We start from the raw sequence: 18272 nt of genomic DNA, 5'->3' as shown, positions 1-18272 counted from the left end.
TGCCCTGCCCCAGCCTCCTTACCCACATGCAGATCTCCCGGTGAAGATGGCCGCACCTGGGTCTGAGTTGGGTGTTCACATACATGGGAGTGCCAGAGCCCCAGATCAAGCATCCTGCAACTTGCCCTTTAAGCCAAACTGAAGCTGCGTGGTTTGGGCATATCTGTGGTTGGTAAACCATGCTGTGGGAGTAAAACACACACCTGATCCTGAACTCCTGCTTTGGTTTCGTTTATTCCCACATGAAAACAAACACAGAGAAGTATCTCGAAGTTATCACGGTCACCATTCAAATGTTGATGCTTAGTGTTTGCTACTGATTAGTATTGCCACTGAATCACAGGTATTTCCTGTATTAAGTGGCCCTAAAGAGTAAATGTCAACATTTTAATGACAACAGCGTTGTTGTAGGTAGCGGCAGTTTGGCAAAGAGAGGAGGTAGGAGTGGGATTGGTCTTTAATGAACATCCTGAACAGGCACAGATAGGAAAGGAAAAGGAGCAAAAAACTGGGAAGGACAAAGAAGCGCACACGTGCTCGTAAAAGTTTCTGACAAGCTAAAAGCCTCAGGAACAAAATTGAGTTTAAAAATACATTTGAAAAGTTACATACTCACTTTTGTACAGCACAACAATGGTGGAATGCTAATAACATTTAATTTCCCTTGACTTCTAACCTTCTTAACCTGCTGTGCTGCTAGAACAGGGCTGTAAATCAAAATATGCTGTATTGTATGGTGAACATGTGTATTGAGTCATTCCAGACTGCCTGGTGCTTTTTAAAAACAAAACTCACAATAGTGTTTGTGCTGTTTTTCATTTTTCATAGACCTTTCCCCTCAATCATGCTGCAACTGGTTAGGTTATGTATTAAAAATACAATATAAAACAGGGAGGGAAGATGTAGGGGTAGACATAATACCACAGAAAGTACAGCACAGATAAATAGGCCAAAATATCCTCGACATTACTTTCCCCTTTGTTCTAAGTGTTCTTCCAATTTCAATAAAAACAAATTGAAATATTGCCTGGGGTCTACTAAATCATTAGTAAATTAAGAATCTGTTTTTAATAACATTTCACTTGTAAATAATGCATTAATTGACTAGCTTGAAAGTTAGCTTGAACGTTAGAAACTCTGGCACTAAATGCGTAATGAAAGAAGTGTGCAGTTTGAGGAGGCTGGATGGTAAATGTAACAAATTAAATATGACAGTTGATATTTGTGAAAATGGTGATATAATTAGAGGACACCTGCAGCTGTTTTCCAACCAAAACAACAGAAATTAAACATGTATAAAGTATGTGTGTCATATTTTCTCTTGGCGTAGTTCTTTTGTTCTCCTTAGGGCTTTTCTGTGTCTGTCTTTCTATTTTTTTCTTACCTTTTGGCGGGTCATGTGTCTAACCAAGCAACAAGTGTCTCTTTGTCCGATGCTACTGGTTATTAGATCTATAAGTGAACATTTTGCAGAATAAAGACAAAGAACATGAATCTCATTTACCATGAGCTGGAAGTTGCTAAAGCACATGATGCATGCCTGAGCATATTTTAACCATTGGTGCTTGGGAATGGTCAAGAATTACACCAGAACTCTTCCTGTGCAGTTCTCACCTACAGGTAGCTCATTTAGGTATTTCTCCACCCTGGTGTTGATAGTCTTAGTGAGGATTTCTGTAAACTAAAAGGTGATGTGACATGAATTGCATTGCAAATATGTAGCTTTCCTTCTTGGCATGTGTGCAGTAGAAAGAGAATATGACTCTACCTTAGCCATCTCACAGGGGTTTTGAACACCAAGTTTCTAATGATAAAGGAAGAATGTGAAGTTGTTGAACAACACAGATCCCCATGTCATGCCACTACTGGGAAATTGTGAAGCATATTGATCGACGTTGGCCAAAAATGATAAATTTTTGATCTGGAGCCAAAGATTCTGGGTATTTCAGTTCAGGGACTCTGTTCCATCTGTCCTTGCTCCATTCCAGTTGGTGTGCAAGAGAGCATCCTGCCAAAAGAGATAGGATTTGGACTTGTGAAAGCAGGACCCTCTAGTCTGACTCTCTTCAAAGTTACAGCAGTAACAAGGCAGTGGAGTTACTGTGGTATAAATGAACAAAGCCTATATGGTACAGCAAATTTTACTCCCACTTAAAGCCATGTGACCCTTTTGCCTGGTTTCAAACTTAGCGGGCATAGAAACTCCGCTGTTGGGCTGGGTGTGAAGCACACCAAAGCCAGTACCACCCCCATTCCCATGTACTCCACCTGAGGAAGGACTTCAGGTTCTCCCATGGTCACTTTTGCTAGGCTTTGACATAGAGCAAATTCCCCACTGTGAAAGGAAAAACAACGCCAGGACAAGGCAAGCAGTCCTCACTGCAGGGCTCAGCTCTCACTGAGGCTGCTCAACAGGGAGTTTTCTCTACAGCTGAGGCACATAGAGCAAAATTATGTGGGGAAAGTCCCACTGCACCACTGTGGATACTGTAAATCTTCAGCATGCCCTTTGTCAGCTGTCAGAAACAGAGACATTCATAAACAAAGGAGAGAGGGAGACCAAAATTCACTTTAAAATAAATAATGTGGACTTTGATTTGGAATGTGTTAACAGGATAGATATGAGCCATTTAAATAAACATACCAGCCAACTGTGTCAGCTTTGCTTTGGGGGCAGCAATACCTTTGTTACTGGGGTTTGTATCCGTCTTGATTAGGGCCACGTCAAGCAGCCGTTGAGGTTGACTTTGGTGACAGATAGGATGTAATGTACATGACACTGGAAGTATAGTATCGTGGAGACAAATTGTGCAATGGCTGAGAAAATCTTCACAGCTCTTTCAGCAATGGCAGAATTCTTCCCTGTGGGTGCAAATATATACATTTTATTTGTCTTAAAGTTACAGACTTAGGTATGGCTGCTCTTGCAGGTACTTGTCGGTATGTAATAGCTTCTGTTCCTCACCACCTCCACCCAGCCCAACAAGGGGTCTGTTTCCACGCCGCAGGGTCTGGGTAGCACACTCTGCATGTTCCATTTATGCCTATAGCAGTGTATATGATAATTATGGAAGCAAATTACTTGCCATCTCCAAGGACAAGGCAGTAATAAAGTTTCACAGAAAGTGCACCCTGCTTTTCTTGTCATAAATTGCACAAGCGTGCAGCTGGGCTAGTCCTGCTGGCTTGCACAGCTTTCTAGATGTGTTCCCCCTGAAGTTTGTTTTACAGGTACTATTTGCTGCTCATAATGTAGATCTCACCTGGCTTGATGGCAATTGGTGATGGAACAGGGTACACAGGTGATATGGAAGAGGTGCAGCTCACAGAGGCATGTTCCAAACCTCTGCCGGCTGCAGTGTCAGCAGCCACTCTTTGTGACTCTCCTCTTACAGAGCAAGATGATCTTCACTGGGTTAAGGCTGAGGGGAGTTCTTATTCCATTAGAACGAAAATATTGTTGGCCTGCTCCTACTCTCTTGGGGCATTTTCATTGCTCACCAGTAGTTTTTAGGAGGGAAATGTATCAAGGCCTACATTTCTCAGGTAAAAGGCATGAAGTAAAACAAAACTACCCAACAGATATTGGAATAGCTACCAGAGGAAAGGAGATGCTCAGCCTCCCATTATCTGTCACTTGAACAAGACCTTTCCCATTTGCCATGCATGGATTTCAAAGATGATAATACACCTTTACTTTGGCTACTTTATAGGGTGTTTGGCAGATGCTGAGCTTCTGAGTGAATGGGAGATCCATCACAAATTTTTATTTATCGCTATACTCAAACACTGTAGATATTCAATTTCCCTAAAAAACATCTTTGATTAAATAGCATCAGCAACAGCGGTGGGGACTCCAAAGGCTAATTGCTTTTTATGGTCTAAGTGGAACATGCATAAGAAGGTGGCCTTCAGCTTGGTGCCTGTAGGTTTGCAGCAGCAAATCAGAAAGCCAAAGGCACAAGGAGTTTGACTAGCCCTGTATTTGTTTTCTAGCAACCTGCTAAAAATGTGGCCAAGATTTGCCCTGGCAAAAAAAATGCCCCTGCTTAGGCCTATGTAATGTTACACTGACTTGAAGATTTTCTTAGCTATAGAGAGCTAGAGATCAAAGCACAAACCTATTCATTAAAAAAAAAAAAAAAAGAAAGAAATTAATATACCCGAACATAAGGAAGATGTGCTGGCTTAGTTAAATAAGGCACAACTGGTATTATTTAATTAAAATCTAGAGTTCAGCTGTCAGGGAAAAATCTAGCCAGTTTCAGATAGAAAAATATGCCCTAATAATGTGTTTCAACATCATTTTGACACTAAACTCAAGAATAAGGTAGGGGTGAATGTTTTATATGTGTGTGTGTGTACATATGCATGCATATACCTCTGTGTCTGTGAGAGTGAAGGAGAGGGGGAAAAAGTAAACGTGTTCAGATATCTTTTCTTTATTGGGAGAAACTATAAATGAAACTAGACTTATGTGAGCCAGTGACTGGCAGGCTCTGAGGATGCACAGTGTGTGCTTAGAGGCTGAGGACTAGGGGAGGTGATGCTGCAAGCTGCTTTGGCTGTGCACATGAGCCAGAGGTTTCTGTCTCCTACCACCCAGGTGTACACAGTGGACATCTCACAAAAGAAAATGGCTTCATTCACTGTATGAAAAATCATCTCAACTATGCCATTTTTCAGTTTTCTCCAAGAATTATAAAGGTGCATTTATTTTCGATAAAGAATAGTTGTAGTTAATTGCATCGCTGCTGCTTCTAAAACTTACTGGGCTAATGTCTTGTTTTACTACCTGAAGCAGAGCATTGCAGCTTTTCAGAAAAATAATTGTATATATTAAACTGGCAGAAAAAAGCCCCAACTTTTGGAGGATGTTTTTGAGGAACCAGGCAGTTATGTAAACGAAGGAAACAGAAACACACCACTTTCGGTGGCATTATTTCTATTTTAGTTACTATTTATACAGCACTGTAATTTTGCATGACACTCTTCAGAGAGTGAAAGAGGTAAGCAGTCAGGCCCGTAGTATGCTCCGCCACACACACCTGTAGCCGTACCCTGCTACACATAGTATCTGACTGAGGAAGGGCTGGGAAAACGGTTAGGCTACTTTTTTCTTCCCATGCTAGGGTTGGCAACCCAGGTTTCTGAAGCTGTGTCTTGTCCTGCCCTTGCTATATTGCTTTTGCAGAGGCAAGAGATGTTTGAGCAAGGCCTCACAACCCAAGGAGTCCTCAGGGCAACAGACGTGTTTTTCCTTCTGCTCTTCTCCTGAGCAGTGCAAAGCCGCCAGAGAGGGGGCTGAGGATCGGCCTCGTGGTAGCTGTCACAGGGAGCTTGCGGCGTGCCACAGATGGATGTAGGAAAGCAGGAAAATGAGCAAAAGGAGAAGCAGGAAAAGGAGGTTAAAGGCTAACATAACTTAAGATCATTTTATTCATTACATCTCCAATTAGAAATTTTATTAATTACATCTCCAATTAGAAAAGTATCACCTGTTTGTAATGAAAAAGAGTTTCAATCATATTTTGATAACTCCAGCCTTTTATTTTTATTCATGAAATAATTGACATTTGTGGAATTTTGCCGTCCTTGTAACATTTGTCCAGAACAGGTATAGGTTTTCTGAGATTTTCTCCTCTCTCTGTTATTTCATGGTCTCTATGTAACATTTGTTTGGTCATTCAAAGCAAATAGTTCACCTTTTCTTAGCTCACCTTTTGTCTACAAGTGAAATTCATGTCATGTTGAAATAGATTTCATTTGCTGAGGGACGGTGGTGGGTCCTCTGTTTTCTTATGTCCAGGGTTCCCACATAGGAGCTTTGGGTAGCAGTCCCTGGGGGAAAATCACTGGCCTTTCCCTCCCCAAGTTGCTCAGAAAGAATATGCAGTATCACTTGGCTAGCCAGCATGCCAGAAGAGGAAAGTAAGGTAAAATGGACTTCAGGGAGGATCTGAAGGGGAGGTGGGAGGCAATGTTTGAAGCAGAGAAAGGTAGCTCTTACTCCAGGGGAACAGACTCAAGTCTGAAAGTCACAAAGATGAGAGTGGGGAAAAGAAATCAAGCGACAAAGTCTGGATTTTTCAGTGGCTCTAGTCCATATGAAAGAGCAATGTTGTATGAAGGAACTAAATACCAGAGGAGAGGGGGGAACCAGAGACCGAGACAGGCGAGTCAGGAGGGCCAGGTCAGTGCTAAATGGGAGCAGGGCACGGGAGCCCACAGGAGGAGGGAGCTAGCCGAACAACTGCCAGATGGGCATAGGAGAGTGCAGGCAAAGGAAAACTCGCCCTCCAAACCCTTCCACAGTCATGTTGGCTTTCCTGCCTTCAACTGTAAGACCTGGAAAAAGAATTGTTACAGCTCCTGTTCTGCCCTGCCTGACCGCGTGCCCTCCGGGATCTCAAACCACGAGGGATCCACGTGTTGCTCAGAGCCATTGCACTGTGCACAGGAGGCTGCCACCAGGAGCTCCTCAGGCTCCAAGCAACGTCTCTGCCATGCCCCCTGCTCCTCCCGGGCACAGTGGACTGAGCTGAAAAGCCTGAACGCTGAATATCTTTGCTCTGGGCAATCTAAATTAGACCCTTGTATGTTATTTAAGGCATGTTTTTGTATTTTATCCACTGCCTGAATCTCAGATGCTGAAATATTCGCACAGCTCTTCATTCTTTGGGGAGCAAGACACGGGTTTTCCCCAGTGGCACAGTGATAACTTCTGATGCACCAGCCTCCCGCTGTCCACTGTCATTGCGGCTCACAGTCACCGAGTGGCCTGAGGAATAGCTGGCACTCAAGGACCCCCCTCCAGTGCCCATAACTCTGAAACTACATGACATCTTAACCTTTATGAAATTTCTTCCAAGACAGCATTTAAAAACACCCAAATCTTTCCTGACCTTTACATTTTAGTAGAGGGTTTTTTGTTTTGTTATTTTTTTAAATTGATGTTCCTATATTTTTTCCTTTAGCTGTGGCATTTTTAAGCTAGTTCAAGAGGAACTTTGCTTTGCCTTTCCCATCCTGGTTGAGCCCAATCATTAATCATGAAGGAAAAGCACTCCAGACTCAAACCTAACTTTATAATGTTTTCATGTTTGTGACATTTTATCTCTCTCAGCCAGTGGGAAGTTCTTATCCTTTTAATTTATAATCTGTTAGGTTTCAATTTGACTTTAGATGCTGACTTCCTTTGTAGCCTCCCATCCCCATTCTCACCCCCTTTTCACCATGCTGTGGCTTGGTGATTGCGTATCGGGTGTACAGATCATTCAGAGAATCTCCCAAGAGGACTGGTGATTGCTGCCCTGGATCATCAGGAAGCTGACCCTTTTCATATGTGGGAAATCAAGGTATCTTCAACTAAAAGCCAATAGTGCAATTTGACAGTAACACACTGCCTAAATCTAGAATTAATCAGCTGAGTACTTCAGCAAAGCTGACCTAGTGTAAAGCTAACACAAGAGAGGAATCAGTCCTGGCATCTCTACACAAAACTGTGAATATTTGCAAAGTAAAACTGGGAACTTGAAAGGAAGCATTCTAGTTTTCTCTACGGCACTTGCTCTTTTTAATGTAAATAGAAACTGTATCCTGCAGTGCGCAGTATGCTGCTATAAGACCTGGCTTTTTACAAAGGGAAAACTTTCCACATTCATATATAGCCTTTATCTAGTATAATCTCATAAAATCTTCCATGATATCAGGCAATTATAACATTCAAGGCTGAGTCTAAATACTCTCTAGTGGTGCTATTGTATTTGTTTATATAGTATTGTTCTATTGCAAGTAGAGTACAACACTGCCACAGCTTTGTAGGAACAAAGATGAGTTCTACTAAGCCTGTGTAAGTCTCTGCTCTTTAGCCCAAAAAACTGAAGGTCAGTTCAAAGCTGCTTGTTGAAGGAAACTAATCCTGCAAACAGTACATTCGCTGGCCATTATTTCCAAATCCAAACTATCTTATAGTCATGAAATGGAAAGTTTATGGGGAAAACAAATGCTGCATTTATTACTGTGATGCAACATTTATAAAATATATTTCATTGGGGGGGAGTTTACACAGGGGGTAATGAGATTTTTCCTTTATACATTATTTATAACTGCTTAATCCAGGTGCTGTAGGTTATTTTTTTATCCCTCAGTTTCACAGCTACAAAACACTTCAGTATTTCTAATTTATTTCTGCTTACAATACAGATGTTCTCAATTGTGTCTCTAACTACATTTCAACTGTTATGATCGCTTTTATTTGTTTGTGTCACTGTACACTTAGAGGTTGAATGTGCAGTACACAATAGTCAGGTTCCAAGCAGCCTGTAAAAAGCCTCTGGTGATTTAGTTACCAACAAATTAAACTATGCCTAACAGTAATATCTTTATCATTAGTGGTTTTAATCTTCAGATGATTTCCCTGCAGTTTATATTGCTCTGTGCATGGGCTCTTATATCTTCACATAAAGGTTTCATCCTTTTAAACAGCATTTTTCAAGATGACCATTTGGAAACAACATTTGGAGGAACATTTGGGTTGCATCCTCTAACTAAATTTCCAAGCTGTTGGTAACGGGCTAAAGAAAATGTGGTCTGCACTGAATACTAAAGAGCTGCAAATGTAAGAGCCTTGACGGTTATGTGTAAATATTGACATTTTTATTTTATTTAGCATACAAAAATGAACTTGCAATGTTGCTTATCTGATCATACAGCAATGACCGCATCTGCATCATCTGAGATCTATTCCTCACACTTCTGACTTTCATAGATGTTCCAGAGTTTTCCCATTGAGGATGTTATTGATGTCCCTGATTAGGCAACAGATATCTGGGGATTGAGTGTCCATATAGGAACATGTCAACCAAGAGGCAACAAATGGAAGGAGAGAAAAAAAAATCCTTTCATCTTCAAAGGCCATGTTATATGTGCAGATATGGGTCCCAATAAAACCATTAAGGTCCTTTCCTGAGACGTGTAATGGGACTTTAGGGCATTCAGCATCCAGCAAAACAAGGTCTTTGGTTCATCCTAGAGGAAGCACAGAAGAATAACTGTAACATTACATATACCCCAGCTGTTCTTTGCACTTAGCCGTACTGCCCTTTCCCCTTGAGTGTGAGTCTGTTGTCATTTCTTTTTTAAACGGAGGTTTCTGTGGAAACCTCAGGATCTGCATATTTACTTGCTTTTTTCCTAAAACACTGAAAAAGACTCCGATGATGTGCAGATAATAAAGCTTGCAGTTTTTCAGGGCTGTTGTTTATGCTAAACACATATATATGTTAAGTGTGAAGATGGTCACTGCACAATTTGTAATTCCGAGGCACGAAACATGAGGGACCCACAGCATCCCCCTTAAATCTAATCAGAAAGCCATGAGATCTTGGCTGTTCACACTACAGATCTGGCTAACAGCTTCATGAATGGCACTACAGTCACGGAAAATCCCCAGTAATGACTCAAGAACACATTAGTTCTCTTCCTGGGCAGCCTAACCTGAGCAGCAACACTACCAGGGATTTTTCTAAAGTATCTGCTTCCCCTTTTTAATACTCCTAGTTCCTGCATGAAACCCTGGCATGCTGTTTGCATCAGCTGGCTGCCTCTTGTGCTCCTCTGGGGGTGTCTCAAAGAGTATTTTTTTTTTTTCCTACATGTGAGAGAAGGATTTAATAAATTGGAGAATCATAAATTTCATTGGGGGAGAGGGAGGAAGAACAGTAACTTCTTTGTGCTACATGGAGACTGTGTAATTTACATAAATATTGCCTGTCTCTTTAGCAGATAAAGTAATTAAGAAGTGACCGGCATGGCTCTTGTTTGGTCATCCTCCCTGTTCTTGTATAAACTTCATTTCATATCATCTTCCTTTTACTTATTTGCCAAAGAGTTTCTGACTCTCCCAGTCCCCTGTTTTTATTGGACACAGCAGTGAGCCTTACCGAGAGGTGCAGCGCGCTGCCTACAGAGCTACTTTGCCTAAATTAGAGAATATGTCCCTGATTCACTTCTGTTGAAGAAAGCCAGGCATCAGTGTACTCAGGCCAGCATGCTTTTGGCAGCTTATGCAAAGTATGGAGAACACATGTAATTTGTCCTTCTTAATTTATTTTTCTCTGCCCTGCAATAGAGTAAGCAGCCTTATCCTGTATTAGTCCAAGCTTCTGAGAAGGCTCCCTCTGTGCTTCCAGAAAAGTCCCGTAGTGACAGTGTAGCACTGTGGAAATAAGAAACAAGAGACATATGCAAATGATGAAGCCTGCTTCTGAAAGGGATGAACCTATTTCCCTTGCCAGCGCAACATGACTAAGGGTGATCTTGCGGTGGCTGGTGGATACATGTGTCTATATGCAATTTATGGCTTCTAGCTGGGCTCGTGGAAAGGCTGCATCGCAGAACTGACAGGGCCATGTCCCATGCCAGCCAGCCAAGGGACAGTGGTAGATTATTAACCTCAATGATCATCTAGTCAAATGGGCTGAGAAAATTAATTCTCCATTTTGGGGTGGGGGGTGGGGGTGGGGAGGCAGGGAATAGAGTGGAAAATTCTGCAAGTACTAAGGGAAGGCTTTAAAAGGAGCAATAAAGACTCCAGCTTTTGGAAGCATCAGCAGCTTTGGACACAAGAGAGGATCAAGACAGAATGCTTTATAGCAGAAAGGTTCCCCTTAATGGTGGGACTAACTAAGGTCAAAGAAAGCTGATGTGATGGGAGGGAGGCTCAGCAATTAAGAGGAGAGCTCTGAACTGCAGGCAAAAAAGGATGGTCATCGTAGAGGAACATGATGTTACCCAAAATGTTGCTGTGAATTTGGAAAATGAGTGTAGAATTTATTGGGTTTGCATTGACCTGTGTGTCTCTGTGCTATCTAAGCATAATTTTGTTTAGGGGGCTGAGTGCAGCTAAGCTGCATACTATCATATTGCAGAAGAGATAACAAGCAAAGATCCTCCACCCAGTAAATATGCCAGAAGGGCCTGGAGCAGAAACAGTGCTGCTGCCTACCTATATCTAATAGAAGCTTAAAAAGTCACTTGATTTACTGTGACCTCCTTTTGGGGCTTGCATTTCAAGAAATACAGTCCAGCTGGAGAAGAGAGCAAAAAGAATAATCAAAGGTCTAAAAAAAAATTTATTTGTGAGGAAAGATTGAGTGATCTGGGGTTGTCTAATGTAAACAAGAGGAGTCTTATAGGAGATAATATAAGTTTTCAACTACATGAGAAACACTGCTCCGAAGAAAAGGAGAATAATCCTTTCTTATGTTGCTGGGGCAAAGTAAGTACCAATAGACTTCAACTGCAGTAAGAAAGATGTCAGTTAATCATTAAGAAATACTTGGCATTCTGTTAGGAATCTGGTGGCATACTGCAGTAGATCGGCAAGGGGTAGATTCTTTGTCACTGAACATCTTTATGAATAGGCTAGGCGACATGTGAAAGTAATGACAGAGACATAATAGGGCCTGCATTGACCTTGTGAGCCTGGTCAACAACGGACTCATCACCTGAAACCCAGTGAACACCTAGTGAGTAAAGTCCAGCAAGAGACAAATGGATTTGGGTCACTTTGGTAGCTGGAACTTGAGGATGAGGTAGGAGGCGGTAAATCCCTTGTGTATTTTGACAATGGGAATCTCCCTCAACTTTGAAAGCAGATTTTTGTCAACTCAAAACACTTTTCCCTTGCCAAACCCATACACTACCTTCATCTTATCTAGAGAAAGCCTCAGCCAACTGGCTTTCATCCATGTCTTATCTCTGCCAGACACAAGGAAGCTGTAACATATGGCTTCAATGAAAAGGAGACGTAGAGCTTGGTGTCATCAGGATATTGATGACATTGTAGCCTATGCCATTTCACAATATTCTCTAGTGGTTTCATATGGGATTTGAATAAGAAGGGTAACAGCCGTGAACCTTTTGGTACTTTAAGCTGCGAGGCCTGGGAGAGAAAAAACATTTATACGTGCTTCTGGGATCTTCTTGACAGAGATTGTCAGAACACTTCAAAGACTCTCTTCTCTCTTGTCAACCATTTTCCATAGCAGCAGTGTGTAACAGCAAACAGAAAGCAGACATCATGTCTGGACTTTGGACTGACTCATATGCAGTGTCAAAGCACAGGGAAAATTAGCAATATTAACTTAAAATAATGTATTAAAGAGTGTATGTGTATGTATGTGGGTTTGTATGCAGTCATGTAACCATATTGTGACAGAAATTTCCCACCTTCCCTGTAAAATTGCTAATGTCTCTAATCAGAATGTATAATCTGACTATTAACTAGAAGAATAAATTTATATGTAGTTTAGGAATTTCAGTCCTAAGAGGTGTAGAGTGAGAACATTCTGCGCAGCTGATCATCTGCAGAGGTCTTGCAATGAGACCCGCCTTAATAGATCAGGGGGACAAACAGGTAATCGCTTAGTTGGTTTCATCAACCAGTGAAAGTAACAGGTGAAGAGATGTGACCCCTGTATGAAAAAGGGAGGGTAGAGCCCATTGATAAAGACGCAGAATGGGGGAAGAAGATGTAAAATCTCACTTCAGTGTTAACAATTACTCTGTAGGCAGACATGTCTTTCCTCCCAGGCTTATGTCCATCTGGAGCTCCAACCTGCACTGTGCCAAACAAGATTTAGCTTAAATGCCCGGCCATTTTTTTGGAGTGTATCGCTGGTATACATCTTTGGTTGGTATACAGAATTTCTAATAGCAATTGATATGGTATTTAGTCTTGGAAAGTCTTTGCTTCTTATTTAAAAACATATCATTGTTCGGGTTTCACATTATTTCTTTTCTGCCATCAGTGATGAGAAAACCACACCCAAATGACTATATACGCCTGTCACATGCATCAGCTGTAGTAACAGAAATAAAATAAGTACTCCAGAGTCTGGGTGGCTCACCTTCCTCAGCCTCTTCAACATAATCACAGGGACGGTGTCCTGGAGACCCCAGAGGCACCACTGAAAGACTTTTCAAAATAAAGCCCTCTTAGTAAGGCCATCTGAACTTCTCCCTTCCCTGCCTTGATAACTGGTGGACAAGACATAAACCATTTCAGTGAAATGTTCAGGCCTGAAAAATAGTGCATTTTGCACCAAAACCATGGGGGCTGACAGGTGCCTAAGCAGAGGAGGATCTGGATGAGTGAGGTGTTGAGGTTGGCCCACGACTACCATCCCACCAACGTTACAGAGAGAAAGGGGGGTTTATGTACAGGAATCGATGTAGGGCAGGAGTCAAGCAGAGTAGTGAAATCTGTCTTGTTTTCTCATAACACAAATGCCAGCTGAGCTGGAGTGATGCTGTGCAGTAGATTGCAATGAAAACATGCAGCCCATGATAAGCTGACAGGAGCTGGGCTGAGCATAAATAGCTTAGAAACATCAGTGGGTAAAGGCAAAGATCTTGCTTTTGTGTTTTAAAAAGACATATTTGCTATGCTTTGCATTTCAGAATATAACATATTGTGTTAATGCTAGCAACTATAGTTATAACACCTTACACTTCCCATGTGTCAATTTTCTGTGCTTATGTATGTATGTTCTCGGTTTTTTGAGCTGTGGACCCGTTACTATTAATGTTAGGACTTTATGACCAAGGAGATTAGACTTTCTTAGCATAACTAACTGTTTTCTCAAGACGTCTTGGCTACAGTGGAGTGACTATGCTGACATTTGCACAGATGGGCAGATGGTGCCTGGGACATGTCTGGTTGCAGTGCAGACCTGAAGATCGTGGTTGAGGAAGCCGAGCCACTGTGGTTTGGCCTGATTTATAAGAAAACTGCTTCTCAGCAAATGTAGCCTATGTTATCCTTTCTGCTAGATGTAATGGAAAAAAAATGGTTGGCCATAGGAAAACAAGCCCACAGCTAAAACATACGTTTTGGCCAAAGGCCATAATGATTTATATCAGATATCGGTGTGTGTTTGTTCCATACCAACTAAAACCATTTAAACTCCTTGGGAAACACTAGGAGGGCAAACATCCACTAGACTGATTGACTGTGGGAGGTTATAAGGTATATCACAATTGATAAATTGTGCATAAAACCATGCAGTATGAGAATAAAAGCTGAAATAGTGTAACTGGGAAATGGCCTTCTAGAGTTGGAATCTGAATTTTGATTTCTCCTTAGAGTCAATTGTAAATGTGGAATAGTTCCCTTGCTCTCAAGAGAGACATTTTGCATTGAGGCTACCTATGGGAGTCAGTAGGTGTTGTTGGGTACACCGAGAAATACAGTCCTTCGGACAGAAGGAGAGGGAGAGTAGGCATGGCATGCTTTGGAGTACTTGGGACCGCAGACTGATTCAGTGAATCCAATTGTTTCCTAATTCCAGTTCTGAGAATGAGTCACGTAATTTTCTACAGATAACTGGCTAATGTCTGACTAACTGCTGAGAGGAACTTTATGTCCCACTTTGTGATTGACAGCTAACTAATTAGAGTGGTTTTCAGCTGGGGAGTTGTCATGGTCTGGCTTGCTGCATTTAGGTGCCAAGACCCTTGGCATACTCTTTGCAGCTCTGCTTCTGACTTCCTGCTATGGACTTTGTGTTTAACTTCCATTATTTCACTTTAACCTATTTGGGAAAAACTCATCAATGTAACACTGTTTTAGAAGAGGCTTTTCATGGATACAGCTGATGGAATTTATGCAAGTAAAATGCTACTCCAGAAGTCCTCTCATAAGCCATGCAGACCAGAAAATTACTGATTTCGGATATAAGTGGGTAAGATGGCAAATTTCATCATGTGTTTGAAACTGGTATTTGCATATACCGCTTTTTTATCTTCAGTCCAGAGCATTGCAGAAGCCTGCAGCAAATATAGCTCTCTGTTTTAAGCACCAACATCATAACAGTTTTTACATTCTTGCTCTGCTCTGCATTCATGTAGTCCTGGAAGAGCTCCATGGACTTCAGGGGTCAAGGCAATACTGCAATTACATAGAATTAGAATTCTTTTTCTTTAGCAAAAAGATTTGGTAATGTAGCAAAACCAATAGACCAAGGCCAGCTGTGGCATAAACAGTGATTTTTCTTCTTGAGCCAAATTCTTAAACGGTGCCAATGAACCTGCTGTGTTCTAAAAAACCCTTTTTTGATCTCATTTGTGTCAATAGCTTAGACAAAAGGGTTGGAGTGGCCGCAATAAAAAGAACTGTTAAAGCTCTCATATGTGGCACAACTATTTTACTTTGTCTTTTCTTGTTAACTGCTTTTCCTGCTTCATGCCCGTTTCTGCACCTACTCATATGGGAGCTGAGCACAGCCTAGGACTGACTAACATCGAGATACATATATAAAAGGGAATTTGAATCAAACACCACTTTCTGTATAGATTTCAGAAGATTAGGTCTCCAGCTAAGGCAGATGTAAACTTCTTTGAGGTATAAAGGTAGCTGAAGCAGGTGGGTTCAATGAGTTGGGTGTAGCAGCTGGGAGCAGAGCAGTGGGATAAACAGGCATGCGCTGGTTCTTGTGATTAGGCCAGAAAAGCTTTCTCACTGTTGCCCTGTGCTGTGGAGACACATCTTGTAATCAAGGAATGAATGTCCAAGTCTTCCAGCACACGCTTCTGTAATGAAACACCTAACAGGTGGGATTGCTGTGCCTGCAACCAGGCTCTCTTGTTCTGTGACTTTCTGGGATCAGCAAGTATCTGTACGATGCCTGGGGAGCGAATTCTCAGCTGCTGCAGCTCCACTGTTGCAGGTTGCTGTTGTTTGGGACTGTGGAGGAGTCCCAGCTCTTTCTGGTTCTGGAAGCAATGACTAGGAACTGCCCTACGCCTCACCTCGTCACATGTCACTGCACTGGCGTGTGCCAAGAGGTAAAGTAAGCACCACGGAGGGCATCTGGAAAGAGGGGAGACAGGAGGAACTCAATCTGGCAGATGCTGGAGCACAGCAGGTTTCCAGCAGTTTATTTTGGAAGTAATTGTTTGCTAAATAACCATGCTTTAACTGCAGTGGAGTATCTCCAGCTTCAGTAATATTTTATTATTATTATTAAAGACAAAAGTGTACAACAGTTATAGGAGCATGGTGGTGTTCCTAGCTAATATTCACTGTTCATTAACCATTCAGACACTGTGATTTTAGAAGGGCTGGCCTTTTAAGTGGTTTTTCCTAATTCTTGTCATTCTGAAACACACCCGTTTTAATTGCCAAGAAATTAAACTGCAGGAAGAAAAGTAGTGCTATCTGGTTTGTGCATAGGCTGACTCCATCACACTGGTGCATAATCAAAGAAAATATAATTACAGCTCTGCGAATTTGAGGCCCAATCCTGCAGTCTAGTCTGTTCATCCACTGCTCATGTAAACAGGGGAGTCTTTGGGTTTTACTTGGCTAACAAGTACCATCCTGTAATAACAAAGAGGAAATCTATGCTAGGATTTAAAGCAGCTGGTTTTAACACTAATAGACCAACTGTCACCTTGGTATCAAGCAGGAATGATTCTCCTGAAATGACTGGATCTGTAGCAGTCTTACATTTCATCTTAAATCTCTCTATGTCTAAGCTGAATTTGTACACTATAAATACGTTACGTAGACTCCATGGGGTGCTCTTCTAAATAGGCTCCACAATGTTTACTAATAAGGCTCTTTATCCTTCTTCTTCCTGCAGTTTGTCCTCTAAGGGTGATAGATGTTTCTACACTAGGATGTTGTTCCACTCCTATTAAAACCATTTTAAGTTCCAGGAAGAATTCTGATCTTTTTTTGTCTTCCAAAACTATTATGAATATTCACAAGTTCAGGGTCGTGCTGTCTGTACCCACAAACCTTTAAATCCAAATATTTGAGATGGGATTTGTGGGATGGAGGTGTTAATTTTACAGCAAGGTTTCCCAAATGGGGATATGAAGGTGCTGGGAGGGAGAGGTGAAAAAGTGAACGATTAATTCTGCTTCTAACATGGGGATATTGTACCAGGGAGGGGAGAGGATGAAAGGAAGAGTTCACCAGGGAGAGAGGCACAGGGCAGAGTCATTTACAAAGTGCTGGTTTACAGAACTTTAAAATGCAAATGCACTTACTTGCAGGCAGTAGGCTAAGTTTGCCGTGAGCTGGCTCCTAGTTATACTTGACTTCATGATGTTTACAGCATTCTCCTTAAAGCTATCAGTTTAATGGGGGGAGGCAAGGGAAAGACGACATCCCCATTCTAGTAGTGCTACCTCAGAAATCCCTATGCCCTGTGTGAAAATGCTGTGCACTTCTTGCTTACCAAGTCGCTTGAGTTAATCTAAGGGGACTTAATGTTCTAATGTGAAATGCCAAGGGAGCAATACCTGAAAGGTCTGAGACTGAAGCATCAGACTACACGATTTCCTATTTACTATAGACGGTATATTTAGTAACTAATCATCCGACCTAATAATCTAAAATAGTATTTGACAAAAAGGTCAAGTGTTTAATATTAGGGCTAGGAGAGCCGTAAAAATCTATAAGGAGAATGCTCCGTGGAACAGCCAGCCAGATGCAGCTCCCGGCTCTGTCATTGTATCTCTCAGTTCCTCCTTTCATTCTATAAAAATGTCACAGTCTCTTAAGCTCAAACGATTCCATGCGTTTTCTACTTCTGGAGGACATAACTGTATGGAAAGCTCAGTTCCTGGTTGCCAGACCAAACAACTCTGTCCCTGGAAGTTTCCTCTCTTGAAGTCTTCTAGAGCTTTTCAAACAGTTTATGGAGTAAACAAAAGTTCCCAGGAGGATGTGTAGGATTCTGTATTTTATGGAAATGTCATTAGAATGCAACAAAAGAGACTTTTTAAATTAAATAATTGCTTTATAAAACTTAGCAGACTTTATGTTCCAGGTCTGTTAGCCAGATGGATCTCAGCCAGATGGGTGAGTGGGAGTGAACCAAACTGAAAGCAGGGGCAAACGGGCCCAACTTTCACACCCTTTTTGACCTTGACTAACATATGCAGGGGCTAGAAGTAGCTACAGTGTGCTGCTAATCTATAGAGCAACCTGGGCAGGGGTTTCAGAACCTCATTTCCCCTGTAAAACATCAAAAAAACCCACAGAAACAGCAACTGAGACTAAATGCTGTACTTGGATCCGGACTGCAGGACACACATATCTGATTTTGTTGTTAATACTGTCCTCCCTTAGCTCCTGTCTCTCTGATACAGTTCCCACACTCTGTTCTTCATGACTCCCTTCATGACTGTTGGCAGTTTATTTTTTCTATCATCATCTTACTTGCCTGCAGGGACCTCAGCTATTTTACTTC

This window comes from Phalacrocorax aristotelis, chromosome 6 (genome assembly GCF_949628215.1).
Source record: "Phalacrocorax aristotelis chromosome 6, bGulAri2.1, whole genome shotgun sequence".
In the NCBI taxonomy this organism is placed as follows: domain Eukaryota; kingdom Metazoa; phylum Chordata; class Aves; order Suliformes; family Phalacrocoracidae; genus Phalacrocorax; species Phalacrocorax aristotelis.
Note: the sequence above shows the minus strand (reverse complement) of the source record.